This window comes from Phoenix dactylifera, chromosome 15 (assembly GCF_051530095.1).
Source record: "Phoenix dactylifera cultivar Ajwa chromosome 15, Ajwa_hap1_PhDact_Kaust_v1.1, whole genome shotgun sequence".
NCBI classification, from domain to species: Eukaryota; Viridiplantae; Streptophyta; class Magnoliopsida; order Arecales; family Arecaceae; genus Phoenix; species Phoenix dactylifera.
The window spans coordinates 2,563,588-2,580,024 of NC_143204.1; the positions used below are offsets into that span (position 1 = coordinate 2,563,588).

Sequence of the window (16,437 nt, forward strand, 5' to 3'; positions counted from 1 at the left end):
AGGATGGTTCGCATGTAAAGAAAAAGCTATCAATCCCAACTAAATAACTCGGGTACACAGAGGTCCAACATAATGGAGTCAAACCATTCATTACCACATGTCACTAGGTTCAGTACGACCAACCTTATTCATGCTTATTTTTATTTTTAAACACACATGAAGATTACAATAGTCCAACCCCATTAGGCTCTAGTAAGGTCCATGTAGCGAGCTTTCAGCCAATGACCCCCGATCCAGTTAGCTCAAGATATTAGGTGAAACACCCCTCAGGCTTAATTACTCGAACCAGACTACGCCAAGAGGCCAGACTTGTCATCATAAGTTTTTTTTTTTGAATAATAATTATGCAAGAAAAGAGATGGTAGACTGAACATATAAATATTTTTATTATATATGTGACTGCATCGTGACTATAGGTCAACCAAGGTCGGATCATAAGGTACCTAAGTAATCTAACTGGGATATTCAACCTCTATCTTTATGTGAAAACCAAATCATGAACCTTATGGTACGAACAAGGATACTCATACTTCTTTTACGGATAAGGCTAACAAAAATGCAGTTAACAAATATAAACTCCTGAGGCCTTCCTATTGTCATTACGTACACGTGTGGGGATCTAATAATAGGTCTCTGATCAATCATAGTATGCATGTGTTCCTTGCCTTAATAGTTGCACAAACTCAATATGAAAATACATGTGCATTTGCTCAGAAAAGAAAGTAATAAATCAAATGCAAAAACAAGTTTTTTTTTTTGATCAAAATATTTCCCTCCCCCCAACTTAAACATTGCATTGTCCTCAATGTAAAAAAAATGCAAGAAAACTATATATGAGAGACAATAGAGAAAATAATAGAGAGAAGAAGAATACCTTGAGCTGTTGATTTTCAGAAAAGAAGACCTACAAAATAAGAAGAAAACTAAAAATAAAAGAAAAAAATTTAATTCTAATTAATATACACATACCTTGGCCGTCATGCTCAGTCATAAAAAGGCTCCTCCAAGGAAAAGGAGTCATCTTCATCTGCAAAATTTTCAAAAAAAGGTTTTAATCTGTGTCCATTTACCTTAAAAATTTTGCCATCCTGTGGATTCTCAATTTCAACTGCCCCATGTGGAAAAATAGTTTTTACAATGAAAGGACCTGTCCATCTTGATCTTTGTTGCCCAAGGTGACAAGCCAAGAGGGGGGGTGAATTGGTTTCTCTTAATTTTTACTATCTTACTTATGTCAATTGATGAGTTAGTGAAATATAACAAAGCACAATACAAACACACAAGAAGTATAGTGGTTCGGTGCTCTCCCAAGCACCTACGTCCACTCCCCAAGCGACCCCTTGGAAATTCACTATAATCCTGCGAATTACAGTTGGATTGTTTTCCGGGCTCACAATCCAAAAACCTTTACACTTTGGTTTTTCGGGATCACCAAAAACCTATGTTGGTTTTACGGGCTCACCAATGAACCTATGTTGGTTTTACGGGCTCACCAACGAACCTTTACAATTAGTTTTACGGGTTCACCAATAAACCTACTCCGTTGGTTTTGCGGGCTCACCAACAAACCTTTACAAGGTGATTAATAAAAGAAGGAAGAAAGTTTAAGCTCCTAGATGAGCAAATATAACAATTATAATCTACAAAGAAGAGTTTAGAGAATAGTTATCGCTTGATGAGACTTCTCTCTTCTTTGTCAAGAATGCTTCACTCTTCAAGGGTGGATGGAGCTCTTAATATCTCTTGAAATCTGCTCAACTACTTTCTTTTCACTCTTGAATGAAGCACTTGGATGAAGAAGATTAGGACACTTGTTTTTCTTGTGTAATCTTTGATATTTTGTAAAAGAATATTTTCTCTGATGAATAGTGTCACTTTAAATAGTTTCCTTCATCCATTTGGACAAGTCCCAATGGTTAGAATTCAAAAACTAGCCGTTACTCACTGTTGGAAGGTCAAAAAGTACTTCTGCAGAACTAGCCGTTATGCTTCTGCCCGTGCTTGGGTCGACTCAACTTTTACTGGGGTCGACCCAACTTTCACTTGGGTCGACTCAACCTTTGCTAGGGTCGACCCTCTCAGAACCACAGAACCTTGCATTTCTGCCTTCCTTCACTTGGGTCGACTCAACATCTTTTTGGGTCGACTCAAGGTTCAGTTGGATCGACTCAACTTCCACTTGGGTCGACCCTCTCAGGGTTTCCAGAGAACCTATTTTTGAATGTCATTGCCTTTGAGTCGACTCATGTTAACTTAGGGTCGACTCAAGTTTGGGTCGACTCAAGTTTCATTTGGGTCGACCCTCTCAGTGTTTCCAGAGAACTGTTTTCTTGAGGCTTGAGAGGCTTGAGGTTTGGGTCGACTCATTCTTTGCTTGGGTCGACCCAACTACTGTTCATCCGTGCCATTTTTGCAGAAGTGTGCCAGATGCTTTCTTGATGTGCCGGGATCGACTCAATCAATCTTGCTGCAACTTAAGGTTAGATTCATCCATATAAACAATGAAATGCATCTTTATCTTATTATACTAATGTACTGAGAGTAACAGACTTATAAATGATGTATCGAATTAACTTGTAACATACTCTTGATTATTGTATTAATCATCAAAATACCACTATCATCCTCAATCTCCTCCTTTTTGATGATTACAAAATATAGAGTATGACCCTATTGATACTTATCTTAAAATTAGTTTTAAAAGGGCTCAAGTTGCTGAATTTCAGCTTTTCAAATTTGAGAGTGAAGTCTCCCCCTATTTCATCCAAATGTTTCCAATTTGACCTTTTGAATTACTCCCCCTTTCTTTTATATTTCATTAAAGATGAAACTTCAAAAATTTGAGATAAAGCATGAGTTTCAGATTATGTATCGAGGTGTGAAAGGTATGTGCCAAATTCTGAAATTGTATGTGCCAAATTCTAAAATTCGATTTAAATTTTAGACTTTAACATTTTCATTGTTACAAATTGCTCCCCCTTAAATGTATATGCTTTCCTATTATAATTTTCAACTTGTTTGTCAACTTATTTCTCTTTCCTTGCTCAACTTATTTCTCTTTCCTTACTCAACTTATTTCTCTTTCCTTGCTTCTCCCCCTTTTTGTTATCATCAAATAGGTGCATGGGAATAAACACAATAATTAACAAACATTTCAGTTTCATTGATCAAAATGGAACATTGTAGTACAATAATGCCAAAACAAAACAAATACAATGTTCCTCAATCAAAGTTCAAAGTACATGATCAACACAAAATACATATGAGAACTAGATACATATCCTAGGCTTTAATCAGAATGCTAATATCAGCCTAGGGGGTATCTAATGGCTGTGATCTAGTCCTCATCCTTCTAGCATAAGTGGCGAGGGGAGGTCGAGCCTAATGGGACTGAGTCTGGCGTGGAGCTCGGTGAGCTGGATGACTCTGTGCCGAAATCTCTGACTCAGCTGCCTGTGGCACAGATGGTCCATGAACCTCTCTCTCTCTCTCCATAGAGCTCCTATCTGCTCTCTAAGATCACTGATCTTAGCAGTCATAATATCCAGTCTGCTCGTCAGTCCATCAGTGATAGTCCTCGCCTGAGCTGACATAAGCTCAGTCATCCTACTCCAAAACTCATCTGTGTCTTCCGCAGGAACAGATGACGAAGGTCCAGCCTCTGAAGGTGCTGTAGGATGATCCGTAGGCTCCTCATCCTCAGGGATAGGGTCTCCAATCTCTGGTGCATCACCCTGAATCTCCGCTCCAGCACGTACCCACTGCCCATTCACCTTCTCATAACCCATGCGAATAAGGAATCGTGCAGTGTATGTGTCAGTGAAAAGTAGATGCCTGGAGATCTCTCCCTCTACAGATATATCTTGCTGTCGAAAGATCAGGGTGAGTATCATACCATAAGGCAGGGAGACTCTGGAGTTGCATATAACCTTTCTCATCTGCCTCAGTATCATAGCCGGGAGATTCAGGGGAATGCCCTGAATAATGTGCTCCATAACAACCAGATCTCGCTCAGAAATGAGATCAAATCTTCCGCTCTTCGGAAATAAAATCCGACCTATGAAGTTGTGCAACAACCTCATTTCAGCTGAAAGAGAGCTTGCTATTACATTTTCAGAATAATCGAAGTCTTAATTCTCAAGAATCAACTGCAAGGCTCTCAGTTTGTTTTCGGGCTTTTCTGGAGTTGCTCCTTCGCAGGGGAGATGAAGCAACTCACTCAAACTCTTTTCGAAAACTCTAACCCTAACTCCTCGAACTTCAGATATAAGCCCTCCCATTCCAGTTTTGAGGAAGGCATAGAACTCACGGACTAATCCTGGGTAGATCACCACATCTAGGGAGCAAAGATACTCCCATCCTTGCCTTCGGATCCATTCTCCCAAACGGAACCCTTCTTGATCCAAAAATTCGGAGTGGATCCTTCTCCCCGTGGTAACCGGTCTCCCCGCAAATTTTGCAAGTTGGACTGAAGGGGAGGGAGGAGGAGGAGGCTCTACACATGTCTCACCTTGTGGAGACACTGTAGACGGCTCTGTAGCAGCCCTATCCACACGGGTGATCTATGAAACTCTCCCGGATCGCTTGGCTACGGCTCTCTTGGGTCCCATTTCTTCAAGATCTTGATGTAATCTACTATTTAGAGATGATTGGGGGAGATTTGAGAGTGGAGAATAGGGTTTTCGGAAGAGGACAAAGTGAAAACAGTGCCCTAGATGGCTCACGGGTCCCCCTTTTAACGGTGGGGTCCCGTCGTTGGGTCGACCCTAGATTTTTCTTGGGTCGACTCAACGTTGGGTCGACCCTATTCTGGGTTGGGTCGACCCAAGTTCAGAAATTTTTCTTTCTCTCCCCTTTTCCCTTTTAAAAATTTTCGTTTCTTCTAATCCTTACAAATTCTTACTGGGACAATGATACATGAGTAAGGAATCTATAGATGACAAGTTTGACTAATGTTTCATGGGTTTTTAGAAATGGAAGGAGTGTATCATGAGACTGCTTGCTCCCTTTTATATCTCCTCAATAAAAAGGATCACATATGCCTAATTTCCTCCTAAGCGTGCAAAATCTATCTTCACTCAAAGGTTTTGTGAATATGTCAGCTAATTGTTTCTCAGTACATACATGCTCAATACATATGTTTCCATTTTGCACATGATCTCTAATAAAATGATATCTTATTTCAATGTGTTTGGCTTTAGAGTGCTGAACCGGATTTTTAGTAAGGTTGATGGCACTAGTATTATCACACTTTATAGAAATGTTAGCTAGTTTAACTCCATAGTCCTCTAGTTGTTGCTTAAGCCACAGTACTTGAGCACAACAACTGCCGGCAGCTATATATTCAGCTTCAGCCGTCGACAGTGCTACTGAATTCTGCTTTTTGCTAAACCATGATACTAAGTTATTTCCTAAAAATTGACATGTTTCACTAGTGCTCTTCCTATCTAATTTGCATCCAGCAAAATCAGCATCTGAGTAGGCAAGCAAATCTAGACAGGAGTCTCTTGAGTACCATAATCCTATATTTGTAGTTCCTCTTAAATATCTAAGGATTCTTTTAACAGCACTTAAATGTGACTCCTTAGGATCTGATTGGTATCTAGCACATATTCCTACACTAAACATGATGTCTGGTCTACTAGCAGTAAGGTAGAGCAAGGATCCAATTAATCCTCTATAAAGCTTAATATCAATACTCTTTTCTTTCTCATCTTTGTCTAGCTTACTAGTAGGATTCATTGGAGTGCCTACTCCCTTGTGATTTTCATTTCCAAACTTCTTTAATATTTCCTTTGTATACTTAGTTTGATGAATGAAGATACCTTCTTTAGTTTGTTTGATTTGTAATCCGAGAAAGAAACTTAGTTCTCCCATCAAACTCATCTCGAATTCTCCGTGCATTAAATTAGCAAACTCTTTGCAAAAATTATCATTTGTGGCACCAAAGATTATGTCATCTACATATATTTGTACCACTAGCAGATTTTCGTCTTTTCTTTTGAGAAAAAGTGTTTTATCTACATTTCCTCTACTGAAGTCATTATTTAGTAGAAATTTGCTTAATCGATCATACCAAGCCCTAGGTGCTTGCTTCAATCCATATAATGCCTTATGTAGTCTAAACACATGATTTGGCAATTCATGATTCTCAAAATCAGGAGGTTGCTCTACATATACTTCTTCCTCTATAAAACCGTTTAAGAATGCACTTTTTACATCCATTTGATACAATTTGAAATTCATGAAATATGCAAAAGCTAGAAGTAATCTAATAGCCTCTAATCTAGCTACGGGAGCAAATGTTTCATCAAAATCTATCCCTTCTTCTTGATTGTATCCCTTAGCTACAAGTCTAGCTTTATTTCTTATAACTACCCCATTTTCATCTAATTTATTTCTAAAGATCCATTTTGTTCCAATTACAGAGTTATGCTTTGGTCTCTCAGTTAATGTCCATACATTACTTCTTTTGAATTGATTTAATTCTTCTTGCATAGTATTTATCCAATTGGTATCTTTTTCAGCTTCTTCATAAGTCTTAGGTTCTAACTGTGAAACAAAAACAAGATAATCATTTAAATTTCTAAGAGAGGATCGAGTTCTTACCCCTTGAGATGGATCACCAATGATTAAGTCTTTAGGGTGTCCATATGCATACCTCCATTCCTTTGGCAAGTCTTGAGGTTGTGGTGGCACGCGATCATTTTCCTTATCTTGAATTGGCACGTCATCAAGATTTAATTTTTCAAAGTTAATAATTCCTGCATCATCATCAAGAATATTTTCTTTTCTAGCAGACTCACTATCAGACTCATCAAATATGATATTAACTGACTCTTCGACTACAAGAGTTCTTTTATTGAACACTCTGTATGCCCTGCTAGATGTGGAGTATCCTAAGAAGATACCTTCATCTGACTTGGCATCAAATTTACTTAGATCCTCCTTGCCATTGTTTAAAATGAAACATCTACATCCAAATGCTCTAAGATATTTAGCGGTTGGTTTCTTATTCTTCCAAAATTCATAAGGAGTTTTCTTGGTTATAGGTCGTATTAAAATCCGATTTAGAATATGGCAAGCAGTGCTTATAGCTTCAGCCCAAAAGTACTTTGGAAGATTTGACTCGCATAACATCGTGCGTGCCATTTCTGCCAAGGTCCTATTTTTTCTTTCAACAACCCCATTTTGTTGAGGCATTCTAGGTGCTGAAAATTAATGTGAGATACCGTTTTCATTACAAAATTCTTCAAAGTGTTGATTTTCAAACTCAGTTCCATGATCACTTCGAATTGCTATTAAGGTGAGCTTCTTTTCATTTATGATATAATTATAATATTTCAAGAATGCTGAAAATGCTTCATTCTTATGTGCCAAAAATGAAACTCATGTATATCTTGAAAAATCATCTACTATAACTAGTCCATACTTCTTCCCTCCTAGACTCGCAGTTCTAGTGGGTCCAAATAGATCCATATGTATGAGTTCAAAAGGCCTAGTTGTTGATACTATATTCTTTAATTTGAAGGATGATTTTGTTTGTTTTCCTAATGAGCATGGTCCACAAATTTTGTCCTTTTCAAAGATCAATTTTGGCACATCTTTTATTAATTCCTTCTTGATTAGTTTTGATATTAATTCCATACTAGCATGTCCTAGTCTACGATGCCAAAGCCAACTTGTTTCATTTTTCTTTTCTTCATTAGTAATTAAACATAATCCATTTTTCTTGCCTAATTCATGAAGATCTACCATGTAAATATTTCTTTGCCTTTGTCCTATAAGTACAATGCTATTATCTTTAGAATTTGTGATTATGCATACTGATGCTTCAAATGTGACTTTAAACCCTTTATCACAAAATTGACTTATGCTAAGTAGGTTATGTTTCAAACCGTTAACTAATAAGACATTTTCTATGAAGGTAGATGGAGTAATGAAAATTTTACCCTTTCCAATGATATACCCTTTTCCATTGTCTCCATAGGTTACTACTCCACCCTTCTTAGATTCCAAGATGACAAATTGGTCTACGTCACCGGTCATGTGTCTTGAACAGCCGCTATCTAGATACCATCGTTTATCCACTTTATTAGCTGCAAGACACCCCTGCAATCAAGATCAAGAATGAGCTTTAGATACCCAAACTATGTTGGGTCCTTTAGGGTTAGTACTTGATGTTTCTTTTGGAACCCAAACTTTCTTGAAATTAAGCTTATAATTATTACTTAATTTGTTTTGGCTGGACTTTCTATAGTTACATTCATATGCTTTATGTCCTAATTTATTGCAACAATGACAAGTAATATTTTCGTTTTTAGCTTTTACAAATATGTTCTTTAAGTATTTTTGTTTCCTATTTGTTTTATATCCTAATCCAGCCTTATCATATATAGCTCTTTGACTATCAAGAATCATATTTAATTTGGTTGAGCTAAGAGTAAACTTGTCTACTAAGGATTTATATTTTTCAGCATCTTCTTTTAACTTGACATTTTCAGCAATTAGATTTTTGGTTTCATTTGTGAGTCTCCTACTTAATGTTTCACAGTTATGAGATAGTTTCAGCTTATCTTTGATAAGAGATTGATTTTCTTCTTTTAGAACTTTATTTTTATTGATTAGTTTTTTGTGTTCTTCCATGAGTTCTAAAAATGCATAATGTAATTCATCAACAGTAAAATCACATTCAAGTTCGGAATCTACCTCATCGTCATTGGCCATATGACATATTTGAGCCGTCTCTTGATGATCTTCGTCTTTCGAACTTGACTCCTCACTTTCACTCCATTCAGCCATGAAGTTCTTCTTTTTAAGTTTTCTTGCCATCCACTTTAATTCCGGGCAATCTATCTTATAATGCCCGGGCTTGTTACACTCATAACAAATAGGTGTTTCCTTTTCCTTTTCTTTGTCCTTACCATTTTCTTTGCTTGAGCTACCTTTGAAGAAGGGTTTCTTTTTATGAAATCTCTTCTTACCTCTCATAAATTTTCTGAATTTTCTTCCAAGCATAGCCATTCCTTCTTCATCAAATTCATCATCATCATCAGATTCTTCCGACTCAGTTTCTTGTTTTGGAGTGGTAGACTTTAGGGCAATGGTCTTTCTTCTCTTGACCTCATCTTCTGAATTTTGCCTCATGGTCAACTCATGGGTCATGAGTGATCCTAGAAGTTCCTCCAATTGCAGTGTATTGAGGTCCTTTGCTTCCTGAATTGCTGTTACCTTGGCCTCCCAAACTCTTGGTAGAGATCTGAGAATTTTTCGCACCAATTCAGAGTTAGTATAAGACTTTCCTAAACTCTTTAGCCCATTTATGATTTCAGTAAAACGAGTAAACATATCAATTATGGACTCAGTGGATTCCATTTTAAACAATTCATACTTATGTACTAATATGTTTATTTTTGACTCCTTAACTTGATTAGTTCCTTCATGTGTGACCTCAAATTTATCCCAAATTTCTTTTGCAGAGATACATGTAGATATTCTATTGAATTCACTTACATCTAGTGAACAGTAAAGTACATTAATCGCTTTAGCATTTAATTGTGCTAGTCTTCTATCACTTTCATTCCAAACCATTTCTGGTTTGGGTATGATAGTGCCCTCTATACTAATTGTGGGTGTGTGAGGTCCTCTAGTTATAATATACCACAATTCATAGTCTAGAGCTTGAATGAATATCCTCATCCTAGCTTTTCAGTATGTGTAATTTGTGCCATTAAATAGAGGAGGTCTATTTGTGGATTGCCCCTCACTCATAGAACATCCCACTTGGGTTGTCATGATCTTTGACTCTTGATTGTGAGATCAACAAATACTATAGGAGCACCTTGCTCTGATACCACTTGTTGCCCAAGGTGATAAGCCAAGAGGGGGGGTGAATTGGTTTCTCTTAATTTTTACTATCTTACTTATGTCAATTGATGAGTTAGTGAAATATAACAAAGCACAATACAAACACACAAGAAGTATAGTGGTTCGGTGCTCTCCCAAGCACCTACGTCCACTCCCCAAGCGACCCCTTGGAAATTCACTATAATCCCGCGGATTACAGTTGGATTGTTTTTCGGGCTCACAATCCAAAAACCTTTACACTTTGGTTTTTCGGGATCACCAAAAACCTATGTTGGTTTTACGGGCTCACCAACGAACCTATGTTGGTTTTACGGGCTCACCAACGAACCTTTACAATTGGTTTTACGGGTTCACCAATAAACCTACTCCGTTGGTTTTGTGGGCTCACCAACAAACTTTTACAAGGTGATTAATAAAAGAAGGAAGAAAGTTTAAGCTCCTAGATGAGCAAATATAACAATTATAATCCACAAAGAAGAGTTTAGAGAATAGTTATCGCTTGATGAGACTTCTCTCTTCTTTGTCAAGAATGCTTCACTCTTCAAGGATGGATGGAGCTCTTAATGTCTCTTGGAATCTGCTCAACCACTTTCTTTTCACTCTTGAATGAAGCACTTGGATGAAGAAGATTAGGGCACTTGTCTTTCTTGTGTAATCTTTGATATTTTGCAAAAGGATGTTTTCTCTGATGAATAGTGTCACTTTAAATAGTTTCCTTCATCCATTGGACAAGCCCCAATGGTTAGAATTCAAAAACTAGCCGTTACTCACTATTGGAAGGTCAAAAAGTACTTCTGATGAACTAGCTGTTATGCTTCTGCCCGTGCTTGGGTCGACTCAACTTTTACTGGGGTCGACCCAACTTTCACTTGGGTCGACTCAACCTTTGCTAGGGTCGACCCTCTCAGAACTACAGAACCTTGCATTTCAGCCTTCCTTCACTTGGGTCGACTCAACATCTTTTTGGGTCGACTCAAGGTTCAGTTGGGTCGACTCAACTTCTACTTGGGTCGACCCTCTCAGGGTTTTCAGAGAACCTATTTTTGAATGTCATTGCCTTTGGGTCGACTCATGTTAACTTAGAGTCGACTCAAGTTTGGGTCGACTCAAGTTTCATTTGGGTCGACCCTCTCAGTGTTTCCAGAGAACTGTTTTCTTGAGACTTGAGAGGCTTGAGGTTTGGGTCGACTCATTCTTTGCTTGGGTCGACCCAACTACTGTTCATCCGTGCCATTTTTGCAGAAGTGTGCCAGATGCTTTCTTGATATGCCGGGGTCGACTCAATCAACCTTGCTGCAACTTAAGCTTAGATTCATCCATATAAGCAATGAAATGCATCTTTATCTTATTACACTAATGTACTGAGAGTAACAGACTTATAAATGATGTATCAAATTAACTTGTAACATACTCTTGATTATTGTATTAATCATCAAAATACCACTATCATCCTCAATCTTAACTTTCCAGGAAACAGATGTAAGCGAGAGTCATAACAAAGAACTTTTTGTGCAGGTTCAAAAAATTTTCTTAGAATTGATTTATCATGCCTAATTTTCATTCGTTCTTTACAAAGTCTAGCATTGTCATACGCATCCCTACGAATTTCATTCAATTCACTTAATTGTAATTTTCTAGCGAAACCAGCATCTGACAGTTCAAAGTTTAATTTTCTAATGGCCCAATACAATTTATGCTCTATTTCATCAGCTAGATGACATGCTTTTCCATAGACTAGCCGATACGGGGACATACCAAGAATAGTTTTATAAGCAATACGGTAAGCCCACAATGCGTCAGAAAGTTTTAAAGACCAGTCTTTGCGTGATGGATTCACCGTTTTCTCTAAAATTCCTTTAATCTCCCGATTGAATAACTCGACTTGGCCACTAGTCTGCGGGTGATAAGGAGTTGCAATTCTATGAGTGATACCGTACTTTCGTAATAGGATCTCAAAAAGTTTATTACAGAAATATTTTCCTCCATCACTAATTATAACCTTGGGCATCCCAAACCTAGAAAATATGTTTTCTTTAAGAAATTTTAAAACTGGTTTGTGGTCATTTGTTCGACAAGGCACAGCTTCTACCCATTTGGACACATACTCAACACCAACTAAAATGTACTCATATCCAAAAGATGGTGGGAATGGGCCCATGAAATCGATGCCCCACATGTCAAAAATTTCAATGGCAGTAATGGGCTGAAGAGGCATCATTTGCCTACGAGTTAGACTCCCAACATGTTGACATGGGTCACATGTCCTACAGAACTCGTGGGCATCTTTAAATAGTGTTGGCCAATAAAAACCACATTGTAACACCTTAGCTGCCGTTTTCTTAGATGCAAAGTGTCCTCTGCAAGCACTGGCATGACAAAAAGAGAGTACACTTTGTATCTCATGATCCGGTATGCATCTTCTAAAGATTTGATCATTGCAATACTTGAACAAATAGGAGGCATCATAATAATAACTCCTTACTTCACGCAAGAAATTATTCTTATCATTCGATCCCTAATGCTCCGGCATCCGGTTTGTGACAAGAAAGTTTACAATATCAGCATACCATGGCATAGTAGAAAGTGCAAACAATTGCTCTTCAGGGAATGAATCCTTGATGGGAAACTGTGGCACCGAATCATTAAAAACTAGCCGTGATAAATGGTCAGCAACCACATTCTCTACTCTCTTTTTATCTTTGATAGTGATGTCAAATTCTTGGAGTAGAAGTATCCATCGTATTAAGCGTGGTTTGGCCTCTTTCTTATCTAGCAAATATTTTAGCGCTGCATGATCCGTAAAGATAACAATCGGAGCACCAAGGATATAAGAGCAAAATTTGTCTAATGCAAATACTACTGCAAGCAATTTCCTCTCGGTGGTGGTGTAATTCATTTGAGCATCATTTAAGGTTTTGCTTGCATAGTAGATGACATATGGCTTATTATCCTTGCGTTGTCCCAGGACAGCTCCTATCGCATAGTTACTAGGATCGCACATGATCTCAAAAGGTAATGACCAATCAGGTGGTCGCACGATGGGTGCAGTGCTAAGCATAGACTTCAACTTTTCAAATGCCTCTTGACAGGTTTCAGTTCAATTGAATGGTGTATCAAGGGATAGGAGGTTACTAATGGTCGAGCTATGACACTAAAGTCCTTGATGAACCTCCTATAAAATCCTGCGTGACCCAAAAATGATCTAACATCTCTAACTGTCTTGGGTGCAGGTAGCTTGGCGATTAAATCAATCTTAGCTCTATCAACTTCCATGCCCTTCGATGAAACAATATGTCCTAGGACAATTTCCTTTGGCACCATGAAGTGGCATTTCTCCCAATTTAGTATCAGATTCTTTTCCACGCATCGAGCTAAGACTGCTTGTAAATGTAATAAACAATCATCAAAAGAATCGTCAAAAATAGAGAAATCATCCATAAACACTTCTAAAAATTTCTCGTTTATTTTTCAAAAATGCTGAGCATACACCTTTGGAATGTTGCAGGTGCATTACACAACCCGAATGGCATCCGACGGAAAGCGAATGTGCCAAAAGGACAAGTGAAGGTAGTCTTCTCTTGATCCTCAGGTGAAATTTCGATTTGGTAGTACCCGGAATAGCCATCGAGAAAACAATAGAATTTGTGTCCTACAACTCTTTCCAAAACTTGGTCTAGGAAGGGTAGAGGAAAGTGATCCTTCCTAGTGACCAAATTCAATTTTCGGTAGTCAACACACATGCGCCAACTCGTCGGAACACGAGTTGGAACTAGTTCACCCAGCTCATTTTTGACTACCGTCAGACCCGACTTCTTAGGAACGACTTGAGTAGGACTTACCCACTTGCTGTCGGAAATTGGGTAAATAATACCCATGTCAAGCAACTTGAGGACTTCTGCTTTAACCACATCTCTCATCGTAGGATTTAACCTGCGTTGCATTTGCCTTGTGGTTTTGGTATTGTCCTCCAAATATATTCGGTGCGTGCAAATTAAAGGGCTAATCCCCTTCAAGTCGGCAATAGACTACCCTAAAGCTCCTTTATGATTCTTTAGAACACCAAGTAATTTTTTTCTTGGGCATGATCCAGATCAGATGAGATGATTATAGGAAATGTGTCCTCGGGTCCAAGAAAGGCATACTTGAGTTCCTTCGGTAAAGGTTTCAACTCGAGCTTAGGTGTTTGTTCATGGGATGGTACTATCTTTGCTTTTCGAGATGGCAACTGTTCAAATTCCTCTATTGTCGGTCTCCACCCATTGACCATCATGACATCCGAGTTATCTAAAATTGGTGGGACCATATCATCAGCAGTACCTTCAGAACCACAATCTATCAAACCATTGTCGGCCGATTCAGTAAATGTTTCTTTTAACAAATATTCTTCCGCAATGATTTCAACCCATTCAACTTCTTTACTTTCTTCATGATCACTGGGTTGTTTACCTATACTAAAAACGTTCAATTCCAAGGTTATATTGCCAAAAGAAAGCTTCATGACACCATTCTTACAATTGATCAATGCATTAGAAGTTGCAAGGAATGGATGTCCTAAGATGACCGAAATCTGAGATGGTGAATTGGAAGCCGGATGTGTGTCCAGTACGATAAAGTCGACAGAAAAATAGAACTTGTCTACTTGGACCAACACATCTTCGATAATTCCTCTAGGAACCTTTACTGACATGTCAGCTAATTGTAAGGTGATAGTTGTTGGCTTCAACTCACCCAAACCGAGTTGCTCATATACCGTATATGGCAACAAGTTCACACTCGCTCCTAAATCTAGCAATGCTCGCTCAATCCTAAAATTGCAAATGATGCACGAGATAGTTGGGCAACCTGGATTCTTATATTTAGGAAGAATATTATGTTGTAAAATTGCACTCATATTTTCAGCCAAAAATGCCTTCTTCTTGACATTTAATCGACGCTTGACAGTGCATAAATCTTTCAAAAATTTTGCATATGAAGGCACTTGTTTGAGTGCATCAAGAAGAGGTACATTGATTTTTACTTGCTTAAAAAGCTCAAGAATTTCAGAGTTTGGTTTAAGCTTTTGCAAGGGCTTTAATCTTTGTGGAAATGGTGCAGGAAAAGGACATTTAATTTCTTCAGTTGATGTTGGTGCTTCAGTTTCTTCGTTATCCTTTTCTTTTGTCTTTAAAGGGTCAGAATCAGGTATGACTTGTATTTGTTCTGGGACTGGTCGGTCAATAACCTTTCCACTTCGCAAAGTTATTATACTCTTCGCTTGTTCTTTATGCGAAGTTGAAGATGATGCATTGCTACTGCCGTAGACTTGAGGGTTAGGTTGTGGTTGAGCTGGTAGCTTATCCTTCTCTTGAGCACTTAAAGCAGTGGTCAGCGTTGTCAGTTGATTTCTTAATTCATCATTGATTTTAGCTTGACCTTGCATGAAAGATTGCAAAGTTCCTTCGAGACTGGGTTTTTGAGGGGGTGCGTGTGCATAATGAGGTTGCGGAGGTGGAGGAGTTGGGTTATATACTTGTTGAGGTTGGTCATTCCTCCACCTGAAATTTGGATGGTTCTTCCATCCAGGGTTGTAAGTACCCAAAAAAGAATTATTGAAAGATTTTTGATAGGTATTTATAACATTGGCCTGATCGTGCAAGACTTCCTTGAATGCGGGTATTGTGGGGCAATCAGTGGTGAGATGGCCAGGCATCTCACAAATCCTACAACACTCGCTATTATGTTCTACGGTCTTAACGGGTTCAATCCTTCTAAGTTCAATTTCCTCTACCTTCCTAGTAAGGGCTGCCATTTTAGCCTGAATATCATCCTGAGTACTAAGGTTGTAAAGGCCCCCGTGTCCAACGCTAGTAGGCTTAGGTAAGGGTTTATTCACTCTATCCCCTGTATCCCATAATTGTGCAGTCTCTGCAAGAGAATCTAAATAGTCCCATGCCTCATCAGGTTGCTTTTCCAAAAATAGACCATTGCACATAGTCTCTATAAATTGTTTTAACTGTGGAGACAACCCTTCGTAAAAGAAACTAATGGTTCTCCATGTTTCAAACCCGTAATGAGGGCAAGAGAGAAGCAAATCTTTAAATCTCTTCCAGCATTCATAAAATGTTTCATGGTCTTTTTGTTGGAAGTTACTAATGTGCCTTTTCAAAAAGTTAGTCCTTTGTGCGGGAAACAATTTTTTCAGAAATTCTCTTTGCATATCATGCCATGTTCCTAACGATCTAGGTCTCAAGGAGTTCAGCCTTGTTTTGGCTTTATCCTTTAAGGAAAAAGAAAACAAAGTCAATTTAAGGACGTCTTCCGATACATTTGGCACTTTAAATGTGATGCTAATTTCCTCAAAATCCTTAAGATGAAGATAAGGGTTCTCAGATTCCATCCCATGATACTTGGGCAGCAATTGAATTACTCCTGGTTTGATTTCAAAGTGTCCTACGTTTTCAGGAATAATCATGCATGAAGGTTGACTAGTCCTAGTAGGGTGTAAGTATTGTCGAAGTGTCATAACTGGGGGTCTACCTTCATCACCATGGTGACTTCCTACATTATCATCAGCCATCTCACCAGATCTGA

General features: G+C 38.3%; 1 pseudogene; it reads right to left on the reverse strand.

The window, feature by feature from the left end:
- Positions 1-214: 214 nt before the first annotated feature.
- On the reverse strand, positions 215-15,876 carry LOC149751190 (uncharacterized; annotated as a pseudogene).
- Between the last annotated feature and the right edge of the window lie 561 nt (positions 15,877-16,437).